We start from the raw sequence: 26,995 nt of genomic DNA, 5'->3' as shown, positions 1-26,995 counted from the left end.
AAGTGTGAAAACACATGCCTCATGCAGGGTTTGTGTTATTCTCAAACATCACTATAAATGGAAGTCTTCATGTCACATGAGAAGCAGCAGCTACTTAGACATACACATTTAATTTACCAAGATTACTTCTGCTTATTCCATTGAGTTTCCTAAGTCACTCAGTAGAAATCCCTTGAAATTCATGAGGGATGTTGGAGAATATGTTGAGAACCTTACAAAAGCTTTATGGTCCATTCGCATGAAAGAATTTAGAGACTTATATGTCTTTATTTCAGTTTGTAATTTCACAGAATTTCTGGCTTCCGTATGCTTTATATATAAAAACTGGGAACTCCTGGACCTTGTATTGTAAATGAAGAGACCACCAAACTCTATTGTTTCTCCTTTACCACATGCTGCCCCTAAAACGAAATGCTTTTTTTCATACTGTGTTTTAGCTATAGAAAGACAAAACTGAATGGAGAATGGTAGTAGCTGTTTCTGACTACCCTGAGTCAATGTATCAGTGTAAATAAAGGCTTAACTAGCAGATTATGTTAAAAACATATGACTTAGAGGATACTGTAGGACGAAGTGCTAAACGGTCTTATTAATAAAAAAAAAACCTGGAGCCAAATATTGGGGTGAAAATCCGAGAGATCAGAAAAGCAGAAAGAAGCCAGCCATGTTCTTACCACTTGGAGATCCTCCACCAAAGAGACCTATTCCCTGTATACTCACACCTATATGCCTTTCTGTTCTGCCAACTCATTTCTTCTCTTTGTCCAGCTACATCATGTCCTCTTCCTGCCTAGCTCTGTCACTTCCTGTCTGTCTGTACAGACCTCCAGATCTTTATGGTTAACTAGTGTTGGAATTCAAGACGTGTGCCACCATACCTGGCTCTGTTCCCAGTGTGGCCTTGAACTCACAGAGGTCCAGACAGATCCCTGCCTCCTGAGTGATAGGATTAAAGGCGTGTTCTACCATTGCCTGACTTCTGTGTTTACTATAGTGACTGGCTTTTTTCTCTGATCCTCTGTCAGATAAACTTTATTGGGGGACGCAGATAAAATATCACCACAGAATACACTTTATGTCAGGCTTTTTGGACTTTTCACACAGACTATCTGAATTTCAGAAGTATTAAGTTTTCTTTAAATAATGTGAGCTGAGTTTTGTCATGTTGATAAGTTCTTAGTTCACTCTTGTTCTACATATCTTAAGAACACACATTAACATAGCCTGAGGCATATACATCATAGCTGCTACGTTCAATAGATCGTTAAGACATTTAAGCAAGTGGTTCTATCAGAGAAGAGAAAGAAATATAAAGTATTATTACAAGTATAAAATATTATTTCAATTTCCCTCTTCATATTTATTTGAGCCTGCTATTATTACTACTAACTGCCACTTTTAGTCTTATTTTTGAAATAAATATTATCATTGATAACATGATCCTAAATAAATATTTTTAAATATTAAACAAAAATAATTAAACAAAATAATATGACCTGTAGAGAAAAGTATAAACCTAGAAGCTCTAGTAGAGATGGGAAATGAGGATGCCCCATCAGCCTGAAGGAGAAGTGGCATCATGGAGAGACTGGTTTTCTTTTCCCTCCGATTCAATCAAATGTGAATTGTATGGAAGAGTATTAGTGTAGTAAGTTCAAAATGTGGTAATAAATTTCAATATTAAGGAACCAAAGTTGTCTTACTCTTAATTAACTCTAGTGTTTATGTGGTCCAAGGATAATGAATGTTTCTAGATTGTAACCTTGCTTAACTTTGGAGGAGGACAGTTATCCTGTGTATGAGATCATTTTAAAATTTCATAATTTGAAATATAACTTGTCACTAGGTGTTGATAACTAGTCATTTCACTAAAAATTAAAATATAAAATAATTTAGAATTTGGGAATTACTTTTTTTGTATTTCTCTTTTGATATATTTTGTGGTTTGGCTTCAAGTTCGGTAACTCATCCTGTTTTGGATCCCCTGTCCCCCTTGATTTGTTGTCTTAAAACAACAAAAACCAGTGAACTAGCTGAACGGGAAAGGATGATACTGCATATCCTTACTTATTTTAGATGGATTTCTGTTGAAATAATGTCGTAAATGAATATATGCTTCGGGTTACTTTTCAGCGTGTTTTCTATTTGGTCTGTAACTGTGTTGTGGATTGAACAGCTGTATTCCGTTCCTTGCAGTCATTCTTAACATCCAGCCTTCAGATGAGTGGCAGTCCTCTGTGTCGGTCTCTTGTGACCGAGTGATGTCTTCTGTTTTGCTGTGGCGGTTCCCACACAGTCGCTTTTGTTCTTCAATATGTTCATTTTCTGTAGTACTTTCCACCCCTGTATGTATGTACAGGAATCACTTCACCCACCACCGAATTGCAGCCACTGCTGAGGTGGAACGCAGCAACTGTTTAACAGCGCACTTTCCCCTAGGTGCCGGCAGCGCAGAGGATCTTGTACATGGGCCTGTACAGAAGGTCTTTCTCCACTGTGCCATCTGCAGAGTGACACTGACTAGGAGTACCACATAGACTGTAAGTTTCTTGTGTACCCACTGTAGACTGGAAAACTCAGTAAGAGAGAACAACAGATAGCTGGGAAGCGCCCTTGAAAAATCTGTGCAGGTCAGGTAAACTTACTGCTTCTCTCCCTGGCTCTAAATGTGATTTTTGACCTGTACCAAGTTGAATACCAACCACATAGATGGATGTACCACTCTTTGGGAATTAAATCATTATGAAAACCAAGAGAAACTAAAATATCTTTGGGTAAATTCTTCACAGACCAGAGTCTAAAGGAATCAAGTTGTGTTCAAGTTTTTAAGTATCCAGAGCATTCATAAGGCAATGGAGCCGAGTTGTTAAGGTTGGCCATCAGGATTACCGCAGAAACTTCTCCCCCAGCCATGCTAGTGGAGGCCTGCCTGGTAGTGCTGATGCTGCCTGGTGAGAGTTTGGAAACAGCACCAGTATGTGAGGAACTTAGTCTGGTCTTTAATTTAGAAAGACCAAGTTTGAACTTAAAAAACAAAAATATGTTGAATCCAGGCATGGGAGAAAGGAAGCAGTTAAATATTGAAACACAATATATTTGGTCTCTGTCTCCCATTTATTTAATAATTTTGTTTATATAACCAATTTTAAAATAGTACTTTCTTTAGTATTTGTAGTTTGGAAAATTTATTCATTTTATTATTAAAAAAATTCATTAAAAACTTTTATTTGAGAAGAGTCTTCAAAAAAATGACCAAAGACTTAGCCTAGTGGTGGTCCAGTGTGCCTTTAATCCCAGAACTCAGAGACTGAAGCCGGTGGATCTCTGTAACTTCGAGGCCAACCTGATCTACATAGTGAGTTCCAGGGCAGCCATAGCTATATAGTGAAACTCTGTCTAAAAAAAAAAAAAAAGGTTTGTTTGTATTCTTATACTATCTGTATGGGCATTTTAGTATTTTAGGATTTTTTGTTGGTTTGTTATTTTGTTTTTTAATTCAATAATGTGGTTTACTGTTTATTTTCATTTATTTATTTTTGAAGAGCCTTTCCACATTTCTATGTAAAAAGAAATCAGGGCCCCTTTATCTTTCTAGAGTCTTAATCACAAATCACATATTGTCACTTGATTTAAATAAGTATCCATTCTGAACTGTAAATTGAAGATATTTTTCACACATCTGTATCTAGAGTCTTCCTTACACATGATTAAGACTAATTTCAAAACAGCTTCATTATTTCCTTGTATAATGAAGTAGATAAAAGAGATTTTTCTAGAGACCCCTTGAATCTTTTTGTTGAACACAGGTAAAATTCCATGTATTCAAGTTGGTGATTTATATTATGTTTGGGTGTGAATTTCTTCTAGTTAGAATATTTGTGATAGTTAACAGCTAAGTGTTGTGGGTGTAGCAGTTTTCCTTCAAGAGACTTTATACTGTTTCTGATTTTGTAGTAGAAAAACCATTTTTGGAAATGCAGGATTTTTTTTAAGTATGATTAATACAACTTTCAATAACTTGTTTAATCAAATGAATTAGAAAAATTACTTTATATTCAAAGTGAAATTTTATTTAAATATTACCAAAATACATTTTAATTTTTAGCTCATTATTTGTATAGACTTAAGCCTTAATAAAGGGCTAACTAATCTTAATATTTTAAAGTATACTTTAGATATATTATAGTTTGACTCTCTAGCAAGAAGGCAGTATCAGTTTATGGAATATTAAAATTGCTTTCACTCTTGTGTGTTCTAAAAACACGTAAATCATAACTGTTGCTCAATATTTCTTTTTATTAGCACTAGAAGGAATAGCAATGTTTCATATATTATTTTGGATTTATTTTGTTTTTTAAAGGTCATCATTCATACTTGCTACACGTGACTGAGTGTGTTCTGAATTATACAGGATACCTAAGTTTTATACTTAGTATGTGGTAATGTAAACTTCACAACTTACTTTATTCAGTTTTTGACCATGTGAATCGGATATTAAAATGTAGCTCTAATTTGTGCAATTTCAACAGGGGCTTTAGGTGGAAATGCATTGAGTTCATGCCTGTATTCCTTGAACTTAATGGAGATGCCCCGCTTTTGAAATAACAGCAAACTGTGTTTTTCAGATGAGTTTGGAGCATTTGTCTAGTTATTTAGACATTATTGTCATACCATAGAATAAATGGCAACTGTTTTTATGTGATTGTTCTACAGGAGAACGAGCTCCTCTAATTGACTCTGAATGGCTAGAACTGCAGTTGGGATTATTATTAAATTAACATTCACTTCATCGTTTGAGACAGAAATAAATATTAGGATAAGAATAACTAAACCTTAATGAATATGCAGATTTATACTCTGCATTATAATTTTCTATTTGTAATAAGAAAAAAAAATGAAGCAGATGCCTAAATAATATAAAATGTTAACTGCTTAAATGATAGGTACTTATTTACCTGTCAGTAATGTTCTGGCAACATCTTGCTATCATGGAAAACTTGAAAAAGTAGCATTAAGTAATATTAGGACCAAAGTGACACTGATGAGAAAATAGAAGGTCCAAAGTAGGAAACTTTGAAAGGTAGATTTTATGTACATTAAATTATTCTTAAAACAATATATATTTTAAATAATACAACACATAATTTTGAATTTTTAAATGTTATCCACTGTTTCCATCTTTTGAGTTAGGAATATATTTTACATTTGTCCCAAACAGGTATGTTTTAAAACCAGATACTTTTTAAAAACAAATTATTGTATTTAATCAGGAGGTGAAGCTTTTTGGATATTTTATTTACAGAGTCACAGAGAGATGACTCTGTATTACTGTGTAGACAGTTATTTTTATACTTTAATTACTTCACTTGGAGAAACTTTTGCATGTTATATCCAATTTTTGTCATCCAAAAGATAATTTATTTTCAAGAGAATAATATATGCAATTGTAATTTAGATATCTTAGAAATAAATGTTAAGGGTTTTTGTTGTTAATTGATTGATTCCAGATAGTTTTAAATGAACCAAAGGAGATAAAATTATACTAGACTACCCCAGTCTTTGAAATTCTTATTTTATGTACCAACTAATTTCTGCTTATTTTTGTGAATATAGCATTATTTTCAGTGTATTTATCATTAATTTAAAATTTTTGATGTGTTTTCATAAAATGTCAATGGTGCCACAAACCTGATTATAATACTGAATTAGCAAACATTTATTGCTTTGTTAATTTAAGGATAAAAATCACCATGTGTCTTGTTGATAATTGTGTGTAGATGTGTGTATTTGTGTGTGTGTATCAGCTTTCTAATGTATTTTTGTAGTGCAATCTGGAATCCCAACTGTCATATGTAGCGACTTAATCAAGTGTAAATTGCTTAACAAGTTTAAGGTTTTTGTTTTGTTTTGTTTTGACTGTTAATTGAGTATCATTACACCTACCTCACAGGGTTGTTGTGGGGAAAATAATAAACATACTTGAAAGAGTGCTTAGCATCTGCTACATGTGCTGTCTGAAAAATGTGTGCTGCTAAAACCTGTAGTCTCCCTGTAGTCTCCCCACACCATTGTGTAAGATGAAATCCAAGTGCCTGTCACAGTGCATGAGCTGAGCCTCCTTACGTCTTCCACCCCCGCGTCCCTTGCTTTTAGACGGTGTGTGAGGTGTGTGATTGATGTTGAAGTCTTAGTAGTGCTTTGAAAAACACAAAAAAACATTGTGTGTGTGAGTGTGTGTGTGTGTGTGTGTGTGTGTGTGTGTGTGTGTGTGTGCTGTTTTAGACCATTGTCCATCTGTGATCTTCTGAACCACTGGGCCCCTGTCGTCTGTGCAGCCAACTAACACCTCCATCATCATTGTGGGTTTTTCTGCAGTAAGAAGTCTCCCAGCTCTTCTCCCTCCCATCTCTGTTTGTATAGGTGACCCCATCTACATGAGCCTGTGCTTATTCCTAGATTATTATTATCACATGTAATAAATCATCCTTATATGATTAGTGTACACTTATTATAAAGCAACTTTGATGTTTCTGTGTTTGTAAAGTGGATTCCCAGCTCCATATAACCACATCAAGGTTCTGGTTGTCTATTATGTCAGTTCACTTTGCTTATCATTTTGCACCATAATGACTCAGTTAAAGAAATGGACTACTCAAGGGTTTAAACCACAGTGGCCTTATTCTTTCCTGTCGTTGTACCTGCAGTTCCATTCTGATGATTAATTTTTTCTGTCTTGATAACAGACTGTTCGGGACTTTTATTTCCTTTCCTTTTTTCTCGCTTATTTGCTGATGCTGCTGGCCTGCTCTATTGGAAGGAAGAACGTGTGGTATAGGTCGGCTGGAAATCTACATAAGTCCTGCTCTTGTGTCTTCAGCTTTGCCACCCTCGATTTGGTCAACTCTTTCCCTTCATTGCTGGGTTTCTTGGTCTCTGTTGTCCTCTGACTTTTATTCTGAAATTGCCTTCTTTCATTGGCAGCCCTCTGCGTAAGTTTTGAAGGGAAAAAAGCCAGTACCAAGTTTCTGACAACTGTTGTTAAATTGTTCTTTTACAGTTTCCTAAGTGTGTGTAATGTGGTGTGATTGTTGCTGCCTGGCTCACTGATCTTCCTCCTACTCCTGTCCCTCCTTCCTCCTACATCCATGTCTTTGTTTTCTGTGGGACTTACTGAGCTTGATCAGAATAGAATTTATTGTCTTATGATGAGGGTTAGGTGTCTTCTTATGCTGCCCAGGCCAGTTTCAGACTCTTGGGTTCAAGCCATCCCATTCTGCTGCTGGAAGCTTGTAACATAGCTTGTACACATTTCTTTAAACCACCGAATTTTAGGAAGTCTGTTCATTTTTAAGGCAGTATCCCACCCTCATGCTTTTATATCTTCTTTATTTACTACCCCCTCTGTCCCTCCCTTTCTCCCTCTCCCTTTCTCTTTCTCTTTTCCTCTTCTCTTTACTCTCCCCCATCCTGTCTTTTTCTCTCTCCTTTCCCTACTCCTAATGAATTATCACCCCCTCCACTGTCCTTTAGGATGTAAAACAGACTGAGTTTCCTTTCTGTTTCTCAGTGTATAAGCTCGTGTCTCAGAATATGCACATTTGTGAAGGATGGACTAAAGACTGCCGGGACAGTTTCCATATTGATGCCCTGACACCCCTCTTCTAGCCTTTGGAGCATAGTATTCTCATCTTTGAGCCATAGCTGGAACTGAAAACTCCTACTGAGTAGGACACAGAGTGTCCAGTTACAGCCTCTCCCCAGACTGAAGCCGTAATAGGCAGCTCTGGATTCCCTGAATGTCCTTTCTTTTCTGTCATTCCATGCCTTTCCATATGCCTGTATGTCACTGGAATGCCCCTTTCCATATGCCCATGTGTCACTGGAATGCCCTTAACCCTTTACCCCTAAATGGGTCAGTTAGTCTTCACTTGGTTTTGGTGACTGAAATGTTTCTCTCTGCTTAGAGCCACATTATTATATAATCAGTAGGTTTTTTTTTTTCCTCATGGCTAAATTGTATTTTTGAGACAGCCACTAAATCGCTTTTTAATGAATCTCTCACTGCTTGGGACTTTTATTGGTTTGATGTACTATTTGCTCAAATACTAATTGACTGTTAAAAAGCTAAGGCTGAAATAGGTATTTTTTGCATAATTAATAAATCAGATCTTACTTGTTTTCTTCCTTTAAAAATTGAGGGGCAAGAACTAGGTTTCTGCCTCCTGGTTTTTTAACCCTGGGGATTGTTCATCATCACTTTTGGCAAATTTATTTTAGGTTTTAGTTCATGTTCATGTTGTTGTGTTTTTCCCTCTGTGTTTACATTATTTAAAAAATAGCCTAGCTCATGGGTTTAACGGTGACATTAGCAGTGAGTGGATTTTCAAAGTGTTCCAAGTAACTTTAGTTATTAGTAAAAGTAAATTATCACATAGACTATCATTGTTCTTTTTCTGTTAATCGATGTTTTCTTCAGTTTCAAATCCTTGATGACTTCAGATTTTATCACTAGATATGATCAAAAGTGACTTATGGTTAGTAGGCTACTGGTAAACTAGAGGGCTATGTATGAGATAATAATCATAATAGGAATTAACTAGAGTTAGAGTCTTTGAGAACAGAGTGCTACTTTAATCAGGCTTCATTTTTCTTACTATTTTGAATAGTTGCTAAAATAAATTGTCTCAGTTTGTAATGGACCTCTAACCTTCCACCATCCCCAGTTTGAACATCAATAGGTGTGTTATTTAGGATAGATGTTCAGACAAATACATAAAAATTAGATAATCAAAAAATGAAACCAGCATGGTAGTAGAGATCATTGATAAAATTCTCCATGTGCTTTAAGCTCTTTGTTTGAAAGTTTCAAATGAGTACAGAAAATACAATAAGCAGGGAAATGTTTTCATTGTATTTTTAAAGTTTAAAAGAATATAAATCAATATTCAGTGAAGTATGCTGGTGTCTTCTTATTTCCATTTTGTTGGAAGTGTATTTTTAGATTATTTTCACTCACTTACACTCCCATCACCACTGATACTGTCAAGTTGCATTGTCTTATCCATATGCATTTGCCGGTTAGGGCCTTGGGGAATGGATAGCAAACAGTAGATCCAAGGCCCAGCTACATCTCACCTGGAGATTATGACCTCTTTCTGAGTACTTCCCTATAATCACTCTTCTTATGCCTGTGAACCTTTGTAGTCCTCCCCCCCAACAAGATCAAACAAACTATAAAATATAGCAAAGTGATTCTCAGTTTTTAAGAAACACTTTATTTCTGTGTTTCCCTCCTCAAAGTTGAAATAATTCAAGCATTCTATTTATTTTTTCATTAGCAAAATGAATTATACTTTTTTCACTTGCATACAAATTCTGTTAGGAAGAAAGGGGTCCATTTTTTTCATGTTTTTCTGAGTATATTAAAGAAGCCTGAAATAGGAAAATTTAGGGGTGTGCATGTCATATGCACCCACTAAATTATCAAATACAAAAATTTTGCAAGGTGTAGGCACATTGTATGCACTTCAATTTCAAGCGTTGGGATTTTATTCTTTATAAATGACTTGTTCTCAATTGTGATGTTTTACAGGATTTCATTTTAATAGGTTGAATAAAATATTAAAATAATTAATAAATAATGCCAAATACCCAGTTCTTCCATCTTAGTCAGTCCTAGATACTTTCTTATCCAAAATCCCTTACTCATATCAAATAGGGAATGGGCACTTGATATCTTTCTTTAGAGATACTCTCTTAAGCTTTAATCCCAGGTTTCTCACTGTTGCTCAGTATTCTGCCAGTGATGGCTCATGTAGGTTGTCTGCAGCCAAATGAGGAGAGTGATTCTCCTCTCTTCATTTATCTCCCTGGTGTCAGTTACTCCTGCACCGTGGTGCACTTGGTGCTCAACACGAGCACTGCCCCCAGCTCTGACTTGGACTTAGAGGGTTTTTAAGACGAACACACAAAGTTGAGAGGAAAAGTGTTAGGAGGGATACTGAGGAGTCGGAGGGGAGGGAATTCGGGGTGGATTTGATCAAAATGCATGTCCATCTGTGAAATTAATAAATTTACAATGAAAAAAGAATGGATTATTTGAAGAAAAATGAAAGTCGTACTGTATATAGCTTGTAGTCAGCTTTCTACTTAATACTGCATTTACCATGTAAGTATGTAGCTATATATTTAAATTTATGCAAAATATTTCATATTAGGCATTTTTACAATACATTTATCAATGCCCTATCTATTATAGTGTTAATCAGAGTAACACGGGGCATCATATCATTTAAATATTTGTGTTTATTTATGATAATTCCATTATAATAAATTCTTAAGAGTAAGTTTACTTGGTCATAGAAATGTAATTTTAAATCAGCCTCATTCTGAGCAGTGTAGGAATTTCTTATCAGTATTGCAATTTCTGATGTTATCTGCCACACAAGCACTCAGCTCCCTTCTCTCATGTTTTAATGGAAAAGTGATACATAGTTTAAAACTTTATGTCATCAAATCGTTCTCCTTTTACCTCTGTGCTTGAAATAACTTTATATACTATGATGCAAGTTTTAATATTCTATGCATTAAATGTACTTGTATCTTAAAATATGTAGGGATAAAGATTCTTATGCTATAATTTTCCAAGTGTAGTTCATTTGTACCAGCCTAACCATTTTCAAGTCATCCCCTCTACCACAGTCATATCAGAATTTATGTTGGCAAGACTCTTTTGGTCACAGGATTTCTCTTTGGGCCTATTGTTATAGTTTTTACTTTATTTTCCATTGTTTCATAGTCTTTATTGTAAGGTATTTTCTAGCTAATAGTCCCCATTTTATCATTATTTAAATCTATTCTGTTGCATTATTATATTTCTAAAAACCACTATTCTTCTCTAGTCTTCCTAAATAAACCATTCCTGGTAGAATTATAGCGAAAATCTTACTTATTGAACTTATTTTGTCTGTCAAGGTACCCTTCTCATACCTTGGATCTGAGACAAGAGCTGAATTTGCCTCTCTGTCTCTCTGTAAAGCTATCTTTTGTGCAGGGCACAACCTTTCCAATGACGGAAATTACTTTATTATGCAGTATTATTTATACTTGCTCTTTTAACCCATTTTTTAAATTTACATGTTTAGCAGTTTATTATACTCCTAATTTCTCTTAGTATAGTGTGCTCACTGTAACATTATCAATTTGATGTCTTTAAACAACACAGATTCATTCTCTTAACATTTTGGGTGGCCAGAAGTTCAAAATTAGTTTTATTTTGGTATCATCCAGGCCGGCTGCTCTTTGGGATTGCTTAAATTCTTCCCCTGCCCCCTTTCCCTAGCTTCTAGAGATTTATCACTTCTTGCTTGCCTACACCCATTACCCCGTTTTTGTAGGTTTGTGCTTATGTCTGTGTGAACGTCCGTGTGTGTGTGTGTGTGTGTGTGTGTGTGTGTGTATCTGTGCACATGTACATGTTTGTATCCAAAGTTTCTGGTAGCTTTAATAACAAGGTCTTACCTAGAATGTAACCTGGGAGGTAACCTGGGAGGTCAGAAAGTTTCTGGGAGGGAACCAAGGACAATGCAATAGCCTCTATTATTTTGGGAAGTCTCTTCAACTTCCTTGACAAACAACTGGAAAGGTTTCCCATGCCTGGCACGTGGGTTTTTGCTAGATAATCTATGTTTCTTTAGGGATCATTATGATTCAGAGTATCAGAATTTAGTTGAAATTATTTGTGTATGTATGCACATGCATATATCCCATTTTTAAGTAAACATAAAACATTTTTTAACCCCTTTCAGTTTTCTTCATTGCTCCTTTGCTAAGTCCCATTGCAGGTGATTCCTGATTCGCTGCCGCTGCGGACCCAATGGGGCTTTCTGTAGTCTTGTTTGAATGCAATCATGTTTTGTGTAGTCTTTTCTTCTGATTTATTCTGGTCCACATGTTATTGAGAGTTAGTCCTAATTTTGCAAATGTAATTTATTCCTTTTTATTATTGTTAATTGGCATCATCTAGTTTTATAGTTTGTGCAATTGTACTAACAATGTGTTCCTAGTTGTTTGATTATTATCATTAAAATCACTGCTAATACTTGGGTATTGCTGCAAAGTTAGGCTCTTATAATATGTGGGCCACATGAAGTACCCCACTTTCATAAAAGTCAATCACTATTTTCCGTAGCAGTTGGCAAATTTTACCCTCCTGCTGTCAATTCAAGAGTATTTTAGTGGGTCCACATCCCCTCTAGGCCTTATTGATATCAGCCTCTTAAAAACTGTAGTCCTTATTGGTATCTGATGTTGAGGTTTGAATTTTCAATTTTCTTAATAGTTTTTTGTGTGTTTGCTGACTATGCCATGTTTACTTTCATCAACTATTTCTTCGAATCTTGAACACATTTGCTCCATGGTTCATTTTCCTGTGTCTGAGCTGTTAGAATTGTTTGCCCACATCGACACTGTTTTCTAGGTATATGTGTTGTGGATATATTCCCTTGCTTTTCTACAAGCAGAATGCTTTAGTTATGTTTGTGAAGTCCAGGCTACACTGTTCTTTGTCTTTTTTCCTTTTCATGTCTTAAGATACTTTTACAAATCAGAGTTTTTCTCATAGATGTTTTATTGCTTACTCTTCATAGTCATATCTGTAATTCAAGTTAATTGTTGGCCATTCATTATAGGAAAACAAATTTTGTGAATACATCTGTTTAATTAAAAGGTGTTCGGCTTTTTGTTTTTTTATTTGATGTATTTGAAACATTTCTAATATAGAAAAGAAAGGAGACTGATGGTTTTATGTTTGGTTTTGGCTGTTTGAGGTACATACAGCAGATGAAATTTTCCTTTGTAAAATAACAGACCTTCCATTAGCAGCAGCACATTCAGGTGTGTGTTATACATACAATCCTCGGTCAATCCCTGCATATCAATTCCCATCACAGTACTTGCCACATACAAAATAATGATAGTTGATGTTGGTTTAGCTTCAATGATAGTTCATTTCTGTTTTCTCTGATGAAGCCTAGAAAAATAGATAATACATGAAATAGATATTGCTTTTTCCAACTCTTGCCCTCCCTTGACACACTCTTACATAGGCAACTAAATTATAATTATTAATGATGCTATCAAAGTACTTTTAAAGAATTTTATGTACCTGTTTTAGTCATATGGACAACGTGTGAGTATCTTTTAAAATGTCAACAATCATCATAGAATAAACATTGGAACTACCATAACCTTGCTTCAGTCTTTCCCCCAGAGATCACCATTTATACTTGCCTTCAGGTAGTTTTTGTGTGATTAGCTAATGTCTACTCACAGTACACTCACACATACTTATCCATTTGTAAGGGTTGAATAATTTGGCATATGTTGCTTATATCATAACAATATTTGATAAATACTTCCAAGTTGATGCATGCTTCCTTTGTTTTTACTCCTGTGTGTTTAGATTCTGGTAGTTTGTTGTCTGTCTAAACAGCAACAGAGCTAAAAATGTCTGGTACATGAAAAGTACAACATGGAAACCAGGAAAGCAGAAGACACCATTGTGGTTTACAAGATACCCCAGACTGAGGAGTCAGTCTAGACCACAGAAAAATGTCTTATACTCTACAGCTTGATCATGGGAAGGGGTAGAAGTTAGGCAACATGGAACAGGAAGCTTCCTACCTCTTTAGAACCAAAACACCACAAGAAACTGTCTCATGAATGTCTTCTTTTCTATCATGTTCTAGGAGGACCCTGAAGCATTCAGCCATGATGCAGACTAGCTGCACTTATGATAGATACCGCCCATGTTGTATGTATACGTAAATTCATAGTATATGGTGTTGTGATGGTGCTGGTTCAAAAGATCCCCCATTCCTTGCCCTTTCAAATGTCTAGCTAATGAGTACTAATGTCCGTCTGCAGGCTTGCATGTGTGTGTGCATATGAATTGTGTGTGTGTGTGTGTGTGTGTGTGTGTGTGTGTTGAAACATCTCATGCTGTTCCATAGATTAGCCCTGAATTTATAATCCTCCTGCCTCAGCTTCCTGAATAGTAAGATTACAGATATACACAACTATGCTTAGCACTATGAGGCAATTCTTAAGAGCATATAACTACATAAGATGCTCTACTTAAATGTCTGGGGACAAATATGTCTCCTAGTAGCAGACCAGGTACATTTGGAAGATGAGTCTCAAACTCCTAAGTCAGAGCAAAGTGAATTCATCACTAGTCCCAGCCCAGCAGGAGACTTCAGCCTGTCAATAGGGATTGCAGAGCCAGTTTGCACCATTTGAGCTGGAAAATTTGAGTAATCAGAGAACAACAAATCACCAAACTGACTGGTATAAGGACTCTTCCGGTCAGTGACCAGAAGGTTCTTTTGTATGTGTACTTAATTATTCTTCATGTTAGCAGGTAGTGAAAGAATCCGGGTGGAGTTCCCCAACCACAGTCCAAATCCCTGGACTTTCCTATACTTGGGATATTCTGAAACCTGGTATTCTAGGGCTGCATATGCGAGGAAGTAGTTTGAAAGAAAAAAATTATGTGCTTTGGATTTTTCTTTTTGTTTTTGGTTTTTCAAGACAAGGTTTCTTTGTGTAGCCCTGGCTGTCCTAGAACTTGCTCTGTAGACTAGGCCAGCCTCAAACTCACAGAGATCCACCTGCTTCTGCCTCCTGAGTGCTAGAATTGAAGACATGCACCAACATACCGGCCCTGCTTTTTTTAAAAAATTTTTTCAATTTATTTATTTTTATTTTTTATGTGTATTGGTATTTTGCCTGCATGTATGTCTGTGTGAGAGTGTTGCATCCCCTGGAACTGGAGTTACAGACAGGTTCATTGTAAGCTGACATGTGGATGCTGGGAATTTAACCTTGGCCCTCCGGAAGAGCAGTCAGTGCTCTTAACTGCTGAGCCATCTCTCCAGCCCCTGCTTGGGAGCTTTTAAAGCAAGTCTTCCTTCCCTTTTTCTCAGACTTCCTCAGTATCTGTTTAGGCAGGGGGTGCCCATTTGAAGACCTGGCACATTGGAAACCTACACTGCCTTTTTGAGTGTGTTCCAGGAGATGCAGAGCCACAGTCACCTTTCCTGTTTTCACGTGTTGAGTCTGTCCCAGAGCGTATTAGCACTTCTTGTCTGAGAATCTTGGGGGACATGAACTGTCCAGAGAATGCCTCCAGTGTCTGGCACCGTTGGGTCATTATCTGATAGGATATATTGGAGAATCTACATATATGACAGAGCATCTGACAGTCCTTGAAAAGTGTGATGTGAATGTACTTCATCAAAGGGAATGCTGGTAGACATCTAGTAGGTGTCTCAGAAAAATGTAGGAGTTGTTGTTGTACATGAGTAAATGGATGCATGTATGTTCTAATATGAGGATATAGTGCCACTTTAATAACATTATTTTTCCTATTAAGAACTTTGTAAGACAAATCACCTAAATCTAAAGTAAGAGTTATTCAAAAACAACCTTAACAAAGTCTAAAATTAAGTCTTCACTAGGTCAGTCAGACTCCTCAGAAATGAATTGTCTGGGAAAACAAATCCCTATGTATTTTATAGGTATCATAATTCAGACTTAAAGCAACATGGTATCTTTAATATACAAGTATACCATATATAACATGGTATGTTCAGTATACAACATTGTGTTTTCAGTATCCAAAATTCAACAAAATGTACTAGATATTCAAAGAATGACATAAAATATGGCATATTACAAGTAAAGGAAATAAAACTCAGATATGGTATACAGGCCAGAATAAGCACATAGTGACTCCAAAGACAATACAAATTGATTAAAAAAATTTAACAAATAGAATATGTAAAATATGGGAGATTTTAACCAAGAAATGCAAACTATGGAAATGAATAAATGTGGAAGTTTGAAATAAAAGCCAGTGTAATATAAACATTCTAATATATCCTTAATAAGTAACCAATTAGACCTTAATAAGCTGAGTTACTAAAACTTGATCATAATGGAGCCAGATCATTCATTAAAGTATTGTGAGTTGTGGCAAGTCATCTAATTTACATCTGGTAGGAGAGGCAGAGGATGAGCAAAAGTAATCTGAGCTGTGGAAGTGGAGTGGAAAATCAGAGCCTCATCTCTGCGTGGTGATTGACTGAGAAAGGTCATGGTGAGACTACGACACAGTGGATATACTTGGATAGATCTCACCATTGTATGAACTGTAAATCTCCTTGAACTGTAAAACTCAAGGGTATGCTTATGCTTGAATTATCTCAATAACAGAGAGAAATAAGACACAACAGTGATGATGCTTTTACATAGGTAAAGACATATTTGGTCTAAGTATATAATTCCCTTATTTGAAAAAAATAGGCCAATGAGATGGGTTTTTTTGTTGTTGTTGTTATTGTTGCTTTTCTTTTAACTTCTTTAAAAAACATGAAGTGTTAATGCTGGTTACTAAGCAACACTAACTTTGGAGAGACTTAATGCTCAGGAAAGCAACTGATCCAAATTTCTTATCCTTTTGGAATTTCACAAATGATGAAAAGCAGAAATATGTTAGTCATCCCCAAACTCCACCCAATTTGCAGAGCTAAAATAACGTATTTCATATTGAACTTGTGTCAAGTATGAGTGTGCTTACTTAACATATTTGTTACTATATACTCAGTTAAAATTGCCAGACAGTTTATGGCACTTTCAGTAGCATTTTGAGTATTCACATAGCGATTTAGAGAGCTAAGTAAATAGGGGTGGAAAGGTGCTACTAATGGAACCCAGGGCCAGGTACATGCTAGGTAACTTCACTGCCACCGAGCTGCATCCCAGCATGCTGTATTTTAACTTGAGATAGTCTTTCTCAGTTGCTGAGACCAGTTTTCAATTTCTGACCCTGCTGTCTTGGCCTCCTGTGTAACTGGGATCCCAGGCCTATACCACTGTACCACTATACTAACAGAAAGCAGTTTTTTTAAACTGGGTTTTTGCTCTAAAACCAAAGATTTAATTATAAAATAGTTCAAATATATATTGTACTGCAAATGAAAACTATCAAATGGAAGGAATTTCATCTTAAAATTGAAAGCTCTTAATATTTTAACTTTGGAATCTCAAGTAGAGTAGTTGTACTATCATCCATTGTATAACACATTGAACATAGAACCCTGCGGCCTCTCAAGACAACTAGAGTAAGAATTTTGTAAATACATTAAAATTTTTTCCTGGATTAAGCAGTAGAGAAGAAAATATTAGAGAATCAATGATAGAGGCATTTGAGAACAAAAGGTCAAAAGTCTGCTAAAAAAAAAAATGCAGTGACTTCTCTGAGGGCTTTAGACCAGGTGAATATTAGAGATTGTCCATTGAATACACACACATGCACACATACACACACATATAAACGTACACACTTATGCAAACACATACTCACATGCACATGTACACCCTCACATGCATACACACAAGCATTAGGAACTCCTAAAACTGAATTCTGGAGAGAAGAGAGACCACTTGTTGACTCACAAGTGGGAATGTGCTTTGATAGAAAAATATGACTCTCTCTCTCATATGTTCTCTAGAACAACATATTCGACAGGTAACTCTTGTAAGAATTGTGTTGTGTTTGTTTTATAAGACAAAAAAACTTTATCAGACTGTCAGTTTCTTAATAATATTTTTTCTTCATTGTAAATGTCAAATGTCACAGAGCATTTGAGTCTTAAAAGGTAGTAAATGACATAAAAAATTTTGATTTCTATATAGGAAATATGGAAACGTTAAGAAACTTGTTGACTGTGTAAATGTACCTTCACAGGAGCTGCCTGTGTCTGGCTCACTGTTTCCAGCCACGGCTTTCAACATAAAACAAGTTGGCTGGAAATAAAAGTATAGTAACTGTTTGTGTAAAACAGACAGATGTTTTTTTTTATTACATAGCATCAGACATGTACTTGAGCAAGAGTTAAAGTTTTTCAACAAAATTAAACTGATCTTTGTTCTAAAAGTTTGAGTGTTACTTGGAATTATTGCTTATATTATCCTATGTAAAATATTTTTCAAAATGTATATGAGAAAGGATTTGTAAAATAATCATTGCACTATAAATCCAACATACATTAGTCTTATAATCAATTGCACTTTCAGTGGTAATGTTTCTGATAGCAAAGTCATTAATATAGGACCCACGTTGTATTCCTTCTGCACTGTAATTATTGATACATTTCCTTATTTCATGCTTTTAAAGTAAGGCCTCTATATCCAGGCCTTTACCTTTAATGCATTGCTTATTTACAGTGTCACTGTGGTGTGGCACACTTTTTTGCCCATGGAGGGAAAATAAAGTGTCTAAATACTTTGAAAAACTTACTGTACATTCTGTGACATTCCTTGCTCTGGTCTTAATGTTGGCCTCTAGGCTACTATGTACTTGTGGCTGTGTTTTTAAGTTGATTGAACATTTTCTGCATTTTTTGTGATTTTATAGATAGAAAATGTCTGATATGACTTTATGATTGAGTCAAATAAAGTAGCCATCATTCCTATTATTTATAAATGTCACCTTTCGAGCATTTGGAATGCAAGCCATTTAAATTCTTTCTCTGATGGATTTTTTATGCGACCACCTGAGTTCATAAGAAAACTCTTGTGAACCCCCACCAACCAATACTTATAAAGATATGGCTTATAGGCCTTTCATGAGTCATGAGTCAGATTGTCCAAAAACATTTGACCCTGTAGGTACCAGATACATAAACAGATTTACCTCTTTCATGCTCTAGCTAATTAAAATATGATAGCCTAACATAGAGGGTTTCTTTGATAACTCTTTGGTTTTGGGTTTGTTTATTTGGTTGTTTTTTTGTTTGTTTGTTTTTGAGACTTAGTTTCTTTGTGTGCCTTGCCTCTCCTGGAATTAATTGTATGGAGCAGGCTGGCTCCAGACTCAAGGAAATCCTCCCGAGTGCTGTGATTAATGGCTAGAAATGCCTGGCTGTTTCTTTGGTAATTTTTTGAAGACTCTTGTCTTTAACTGTGAACTAGAGCTCACCTCCTGTCATTTGTCCAGCATACAAGTTAAGCTGGCTTGGCAAGAAGTGTGTGTGTGTGTGTGTGTGTGTGTGTGTGTGTGTGTGTGTGTGTGTGTGTGTGTGTTGGAATGATTTCTCAGTGGGTAGAGGAACTTACTGCCAAGCCTAACAACCAGAATTTGATCTCTGGAACCCATAAGGTGAAAGGAGAGAACCAACTCCCACAATTTGTCCTCCAACCCCCACATGCATTGTGGCATTCAGGCGCACACACACACACACACACACACACACACACACACACACACAAATAAATTTAATTTAAAAAATCTACCTATATGTGGCACATAAATAAGAATATACAACAAACAATGTGAAGATTGGCTTGAAATTCAGTTTCAATACTAAGAAATAAGAGTAGCTAGAAGTCACATGTGCTGCACTTCTGACTGATGCTGCTCCATGACTGTAGCGGAGCCTTTGCAGCAGAAATTGGATATGGTGCAGTCATCACTGCGTGTCACCTCCTGACCCACTGCGAGTCTCAACAACACTGTAATAATCTGGCAGTGTTCACTGTACCATGGCATTTCACTTGTTTGGTATTACCAGTACATATGATCCTATCAAAACAAGAAAAGACCAGAAATGTGAATGAGCACCCTTTTGGTTGATTCTAAGGTGGCATGAAGTCCAGATGATTTTCTGTTTTTTGGTTTTTTTTTTTTGGTTTTTCGAGACAGGGTTTCTCTGTGTAGCTTTGCGCCTTTCCTGGAACTCACTTGGTAGTCCAGGCTGGCCTCGAACTTACAGAGATCCGCCTGGCTCTGCCTCCCGAGTGCTGGGATTAAAGGCGTGCGCCACCACCGCCCGGCTTCAGATGATTTTCTTCTGGGACAATGACACAGTATTGTATCACTCTGTGGTGGCAGGTTGGCTTTACAAAAAGCGTCAGCATCATCAGGTTATGTACATTTGCAGTGCTCCAAATAAATAAGAAAATAATGGTCAGAAAGATGTGGGTGGACTGTCTTGTGTCATGATCTGAGGAGTTACTCAACAAGGAAACTTGGCCCTCAAAGCAAGTAAATTAAACCTGTACAGAGAAAATAGTATGCTCAAGGTAGTAATGTCAAGTTGTTTATTCAAAGAATTAATGTGACAGACAAATTAAATCACCTATGAATGACCTTCATGGAAAACTACAGGTGAGAAAATTTTAAAAAAATTTTGAAAACTCTGAAGAAAATTTTGAAAAATATGAATCTCAAACTACTAAATGTATATTCTCTTGAGTTACCTTATGCTTTATGAACATGAGATTCTGAGTTCAAGTCCTGAGCTCCCATTTAAAAAGTCAGATATGGCTGCATGTGTAAACCCCAGAATATTGTGATGGAGACAGGCAGATTCTGAGATCTCTGTGTCTAACCAGCCTGGGGAGCCGGGGGACCTTCTGGTTCAGTTAACATGTCGTCCAAGGAATGCAGAAAAGAGGGACAGAGAAGATGCTGAACTTTGTGCTGTGGTCTCTGCATGTGGATTCATGGGTACCCTCACACACTATGTAGAAGACACACACAGGCACATACACATACAGAGGCACACGCAAATTGTTTGGAGCAAACTAATTTGTAATATTTGTGGCTGAAATTTATAAAGCTTGTTCAGATTTAAATATTTAAAATCAGTGATTTTTTATTGTAATACTAATCAGCAGGTACTTTGTATACATCCCAGTTCATCATAGTCACAAATAAATGACATCAATAGGAAGTGTCATTGACTTTAATAAACTTGACCATACAAAGTTTTGCAGAAAAAAATGATCAGGGTGATTTTCTGTACCATACAACATGTCAACAACTTAGTCTTGATTGTTTTCTTTATTGGTGGTTGTTGTTTGCCTCTGATAAAGATGGAAATTATTCCAAACTTGAGTAGTAAGGGTGACTCAGCCATGTGGCTCATGCTAAATGTCTAGGTACATACATTTTTCTCTAAAGCTGATACAGCGACTTCTATTCCAGATAACCAGACAAAATAGCATTTAACTCAGACCACTAAAACTTGAGAAAGGTCATTTCAACCACTAAAGCTTTGAGTCAGAAATACATATTCCCAGTGCTGTACGGGTTTGAACTTGGTACCCCATCTGCGTGGCGCAACCGGCACCCTTTGCAGTCTGAGGCACAGACTGAGCAGAATGTCTCAGCCCTCAGTCCGCTTTTAAGAGATTTTCACTTTTCAAAGCCCTGTTGTACAGTTGAAGTGGGTTCTACATAGCCTGCAGTTGTCAGTGTGCAGTCTGTAATGGCCCTTCATTTGGGGTTCAGTTACTGTAGCTTTTCCTGATGCTTTAGAATAGATATTAACTGTCTGATTTTTTTCAGTCAGCCTCATGCCACATCACTCACCTGTGACGTCAAGTCCTGACTCCTTGTGCCTTCTCTCCGCTCACGCTGGGTGTGTGCTGTTACTTTTTAATGCCGTCTTTTGCAACTCCTAGTGTCTTCAGTGGACATCTCACTTGCTGTGGATATGTATCTCCTGTTGATCAGATGTCTCTCAATAGCCTTAAGAACCACAGTTTAGTTCTCAATGATGTGATAACCTCATTGTCAGTATTGCTCAATAGCTTTACTTTTTATTTCTAAGATTTAACATATAATTATGTTTGATGAAAAAGGTTCTAAATACATTTTAAGACATTAACTTTATGTGGAAATGAGTAATCATTTGATATGAAATAATACAATCTTAAATGTAAAGTTTTGTCATACATTTACCCTTTTTAATTGTTGGTAAAAAAAATTATTTCAGACTGAAATCTAAATATTTATTTACAAAGCAACTGTGTGTAACTATATAACATTAAAGAGTATATAATTTACTAGTCTCACTTTGCACATGAAAAGTTAACAATAGCTAATTATTTTCATATAAAATTTTAAAATGAGATTTCCAGTTTTTGTACCAATGTTTTCAGAAGGAAGAAATATAGTAAAATTTAAAATGACATGTCATAGCATAGCAGTTATTAAGGACAAGCCTGTTAATAAGAGAAGCAGATGGAAAATAAGCTGACAACCATGACCTAACTTACAGAAGAATAGAGGCAATACTTTTCTTTTCAAATGCTTTTGTCGGGGCTGAAGAGACCACTCACTGGGAAGAACACACAGCTGTACATGCGTGCTTGCACCATACACAGAGGCCACCCAGTTAACATTCAACAAACTTTGTCCAGTATTTTAACATAGTAATGACAACTGTAGTTGTTTTAAGTACATTAACAGAAAAATTACTCAACATAGAAAATTGTAGGAAGGAAAATAAAAATCAATTATTATTCTTACACAAATGCTTATAAAGTTTTACCTGCTTATTTCTTCCTAGTGAGAGACTGTGTTTACTTTTCTCTAGAATTAGTGATTTCCACAGAAAATTACTGGGTTTTTTTCCCCCTTGCTTCAGTTTCTATCTTAACCTGCATGATTCCTGTCAACCAAAATTGTCATCTGTTGCTGAGAATTAAAGATGTCTGGAGGATTTTTGTCTTAATTGTGTTTTCACCACTTTACCCACCAGTATCTGTGTCTCTGTTTCTGTTTATAGAACCGTAAGGGCCAATTGATGACCCAGATAATTTAATACTTTATACCTTAGTTTGTACCGTTTTTCCTGGTATGCCTAACACGTGTGCTATATTCCGTACCATAAACTTAAATGCTCTGCCTTTCTTTTGTAAGCTAGTATATCTAATTTTATTTGTATACAAATAATGAGCTCCTGTTTGATGCTTTGTACTGTACAACACTGTTAAATCTTATCTTTGGCAGTTTGTATTGTAGTCGGCTGTGGTGGTAGTGAGTAACAAAGAAATTCTGTAATTCTAGGGACTGAGGGCATTACTCAGTTGAAAAGAGTGCTTGCTGCATGAGTGTGAGGACCTGGGCTTGAATGCCTTGCACCTGTGTGTGCCAGACGTGGCACATGCCTGTAGCCTCAGCACTGTGAGGGGGTGGGCACCAAAGAGTCCCGGAGCTTGCTGGCTGCCAGCTGACTCTACATTAGTAAGAGAGTGCCTTCGAGAGTGAGGGGAGAGTGATTCATCAGAACACATGATAACCTCCTCCCGCTCCCACACATTTTCATGAGCAGTCACATGCAAGTACACCACACACATTCACATGCAAACACATTAAAATAGATTATGATTCTGTTTGTATAATAGCAGTTGTAATAATTCTGTGGGATATTTAATACCTAATGACATCTATCCTCTATTCGTATCTTGTTCATTTTGAAATTATGAAAGTGTATGCAATTTCCACATGAATTTTTAAGTTCTTTTTTTTTTTTTCAAGACAGGGTTTCTCTGTGTAGTTTTGCGCCTTTCCTGGAACTCACTTGGTAGACCAGGCTGGCCTCGAACTCACAGAGATCCACCTGCCTCTGCCTCCCGAGTGCTGGGATTAAAGGCGTGCGCCACCACCGCCCGGCCCACATGAATTTTTAAAATCACTACTTAATTTGAAAAGCCAATCTCAATTTTAGAAGTTTCTGGGCTTAATATGTTGAAATTTAATTAATTCCTCAGACTTTTTATCAGTGCTAACAGTGAAACTGTACACTTCTCTTATAAAAAGCTTTATCTCCAGAACACACTTTGGAAGAAGAGAACCCCGAAAATTGACCTCTGACCTCCACATATGTGACATCCGTGCTCCCACACTGATACCTTACCCTCTCTCCCTCTTACTTCTCTCTCTCCCTTCTTCCCTCCCCCCCCATACACAACATACACACACAAACAAATAAAATGTTTAAAGGCTACAGCAGTGAATTTAGTACAGACACAAAGTGACTGAAGCCCTTCAGAAAAACATGGACACTATGGTCCCATCTCTGAACTCAAAAGGAATTTCTGAAGTTTAAGGTCAAAGTGGCATGTATCCTATGAAAGCAGAAGGTACCGGATCTTGCCAGTCAGGGGCTTCCAACATACTTCTAACATGCTATTTCTTACTTGAAATGTTCTTGAAAATTTAGGGTAAATGTTTAGTGGAGCCATATATATAATACATAATATATATTTATATATATATATACATACATACACACACACACACACACACATATATATATATATATACACTTGCATATGTAAAAGTGTAACTTAAAATAACCAGTAATAAATTTGTAACTATTTGTTAATACTAGAAAGAAAGTGTTTCTGGTAAGCTTTTTCAAGATGCATACATGATCCTTTCCTTAATAATTAATTTTATTGAAAAGTCAGAAAACAGTTACACATAGTGGCATAGATGCCTGTAATCTCCACATTTGGGAGGATTTTTTTTCTTCAAGGCCATTTTTGTGCTGCATAATGAGACCCTGTTTTAAGACAGCCAGAGGCTGGAATATGGCTCAGTAATAGACCATTTGACCTGAAAGTATAATAACATAAGTTCCCTTTGATAGTTAGGATAAAGAATATAAAATTTTAAGAGATACAGATGCAAATTTGCTTTTGAAGATAAAGGGGATGTGTAATTTAAGATTGATAATTGAATGGTCATATTTATAATACGGCCCCTACTCATGTTTACTTTTAATTAAAATAATGCAGGTCTTTAGCAAATTTTGCTTGAAGCAGCTAAACCTGTAAAGAAATTCAAATAAACCAAGCTGTATTTATATTTATGTAGCAAGGTTGTTCTGGTTTATAACATGATTTTTTTCTGAGGCAGCCTTGAGTTGATTCCAAGTTCTTTGTGGAGAGAAAGGCGAAAGCTGCTACCTTCACCTGTTGCCCGCACAGTGTCCCATGGTCTGTTGAACAGAAGGAAAGGATCTGAGCCGTGTTCTAATTATAAATGCCTGATATTTGACTCTGGGATTTGCACTCATTGTTAGTGTATGGAAATGTCAATGCCTGATGATGAAATTGTAGTGCTTATTCTTGGGTTTACCTTAACAGCAAACATGTAGGTTGGTATTTTTTCATGAATATTAGTTATCTATGATGAAGTGTACTTGAAGCTTTTGTTCATATTGATGAAATATGAGATACTATGAAGGTCACCTGTATGTGTTGTTGCCTGTATTTAAACTGATTAAATTTTATGAATGCAAATTCAGTGTAATTTGATTAGTTATATTTTTAATGTCTATCTTGATCCTGATTCTATGAGGTGGCAAATTTTTAAGTTTTTCTTTTCTTAGGATTACATGATTGACACTAATGTTGACTTGGAAATAATCTTTTAAATTTTGTTTTTTAGTATCTTATTAACAATAAGAAAAAATTTACTAACATCAAAATTTTTTATATTGTTTACAAATAACGTTTCCTTATGTATGCTTCCAATTTGTTTATAAAAACCACACTTGTTTTTAGTTGTACTTTAGTAATTTTTAAAAGTAAGACCAGTTGTTTTATCGGCCCTCTGTGTAGCTAGAAGGTTTCTCACAGGGCCCGCCAAGCCCCCGCAGTTCCACAGCCCATTTATAAAATAATCACTCAGAAGCTTATATTAATTAAAGTTGCTTGGCCATTAGCTCAGGCTGTCTATTGACTAGCTCTTACATCTTAAATTAACCCATTTCTATTAATCTATAAGTTGCCATGTGGCTTGTGCCTTACCTGTCTGTACTTTCACTTCTTGCTTCCTCTGTGGCTGTGGACTCCTGACTCAGCCTTCCTGTTCCCAGAATTCTCCTCTCTCTTTGTACCACCTATACTTCCTGCCTGGCTACTGGCCAATCAGCACTTTATTTATTAACCAATCAGAGCAACACATTCACAGCATACAGAGCAATATCCACAGCACCTCTGCCTCCTACTTCCAGCTCTGTGCTCCGTACATTTAAGTAGTAAGACACAAACTTGTAATTCGCTTACATCTAGAAGTCATTTATATGGTTTGTCCTAAGAAATTGTGAGTAAAAACTTTAAATAAAAACATAATTTAAGAAAATAAACCATTAAACTTGACATAAACAATTGGAACCTATTGCATTTTAAATCTGCAATAAATGCCCTTACTAGTAAACACTAAATCATTTTCTAAGAGCGTCCTATAGAGTCCCTTTGTGTGCTTTGTTAACATATGGAAGGTGAAGTGTAGCTAAGCATCATGTCAAGTCCCTAATATCCCTTAGGGGTTTTGTATGTAGAAAGTTCAGACCTTCCTGCTCAGCTTTCACAAAGTGTATGTATACTCTGCACCCAATAGGCATTTCATGTTAAGAGATTTGAATCATGTCTTTTATGCACTTAACAGTGAACTATACCCCAAATAATCCTGGCAAATATTCCACAACCTGGAAAACGTTGAAGACAACCATTCCTCTTATGGTGGTATATTTTTCAATAAATCTTGTACACACAAATAAGAAAGAAAGTAAATTAGATGGCAAAAATAATCTGTGTAACAGTTAATTAAGGAAGAGTGATGCTGGTGTTGAACAGAAGCAAAACACATTTTCTTAGTAAAATTGTCAAAACTTAATGTTGACTTCTAGCAGTGAGCACCTGGATTGTTTCCCTAGGGCCCACCCAACCAGCAGTCTTGCTGCTGTCCCTGCACCATGGACAAACAGCTGCACTTACTCAGTTTTCCTTTTCTGGGTGTTTGCCCTTTTCAGTGTTTATTGCTATACTCTTTGATGCATTTGATTCTGTCTGCCTACACATCTAGTAAAAATGTATCTTAGTATCCAAGACTCAGTGATCTTTTAAACCCCAGGCTAACTGAATGCCTTGTATATAAGTCCTGTCTTGAGAAATTTGACCCTTTGTCAGATTCAGAGGAGACAGACAGCACTGAGGTGGTTTTGCTCTGATGTTCAATTCCTTGAACATGTTCAATTCTGTTCTCCATTGTTTTCCATCCTTTTTATTTAATACTTCATTTTGTTTGTCTTGTTCTGAGAGGTTTGCACTGCTATTCCCATATACA

The 26,995-nt window shown here is 36.2% G+C and overlaps 1 protein-coding gene across 7 annotated transcripts in view; it reads left to right on the top strand.

Annotated features, from left to right (window-relative positions):
• Positions 1 to 26,995, top strand: part of Nova1 (NOVA alternative splicing regulator 1) — a 121,226-nt gene that overhangs the window by 52,297 nt on the left and 41,934 nt on the right. Inside the window, exon 2 of one of the 7 annotated variants that reach the window (XM_052738458.1) lies at positions 2,440 to 2,540. The exons of the other annotated variants lie outside the window; for them this stretch is intronic. The gene's annotated coding sequence lies outside the window, so the exon portion shown is untranslated. The remainder of the gene's footprint in view (positions 1 to 2,439; positions 2,541 to 26,995) is intronic. 7 annotated transcript variants of the gene reach the window in all.

The sequence above is a fragment of the Peromyscus californicus genome, unplaced genomic scaffold (assembly GCF_007827085.1).
Source record: "Peromyscus californicus insignis strain IS unplaced genomic scaffold, ASM782708v3 Scaffold_15__1_contigs__length_86483966, whole genome shotgun sequence".
In the NCBI taxonomy this organism is placed as follows: Eukaryota; Metazoa; Chordata; class Mammalia; order Rodentia; family Cricetidae; genus Peromyscus; species Peromyscus californicus.
Note: the sequence above shows the minus strand (reverse complement) of the source record. Positions and strands in the feature narration are given on the sequence as shown.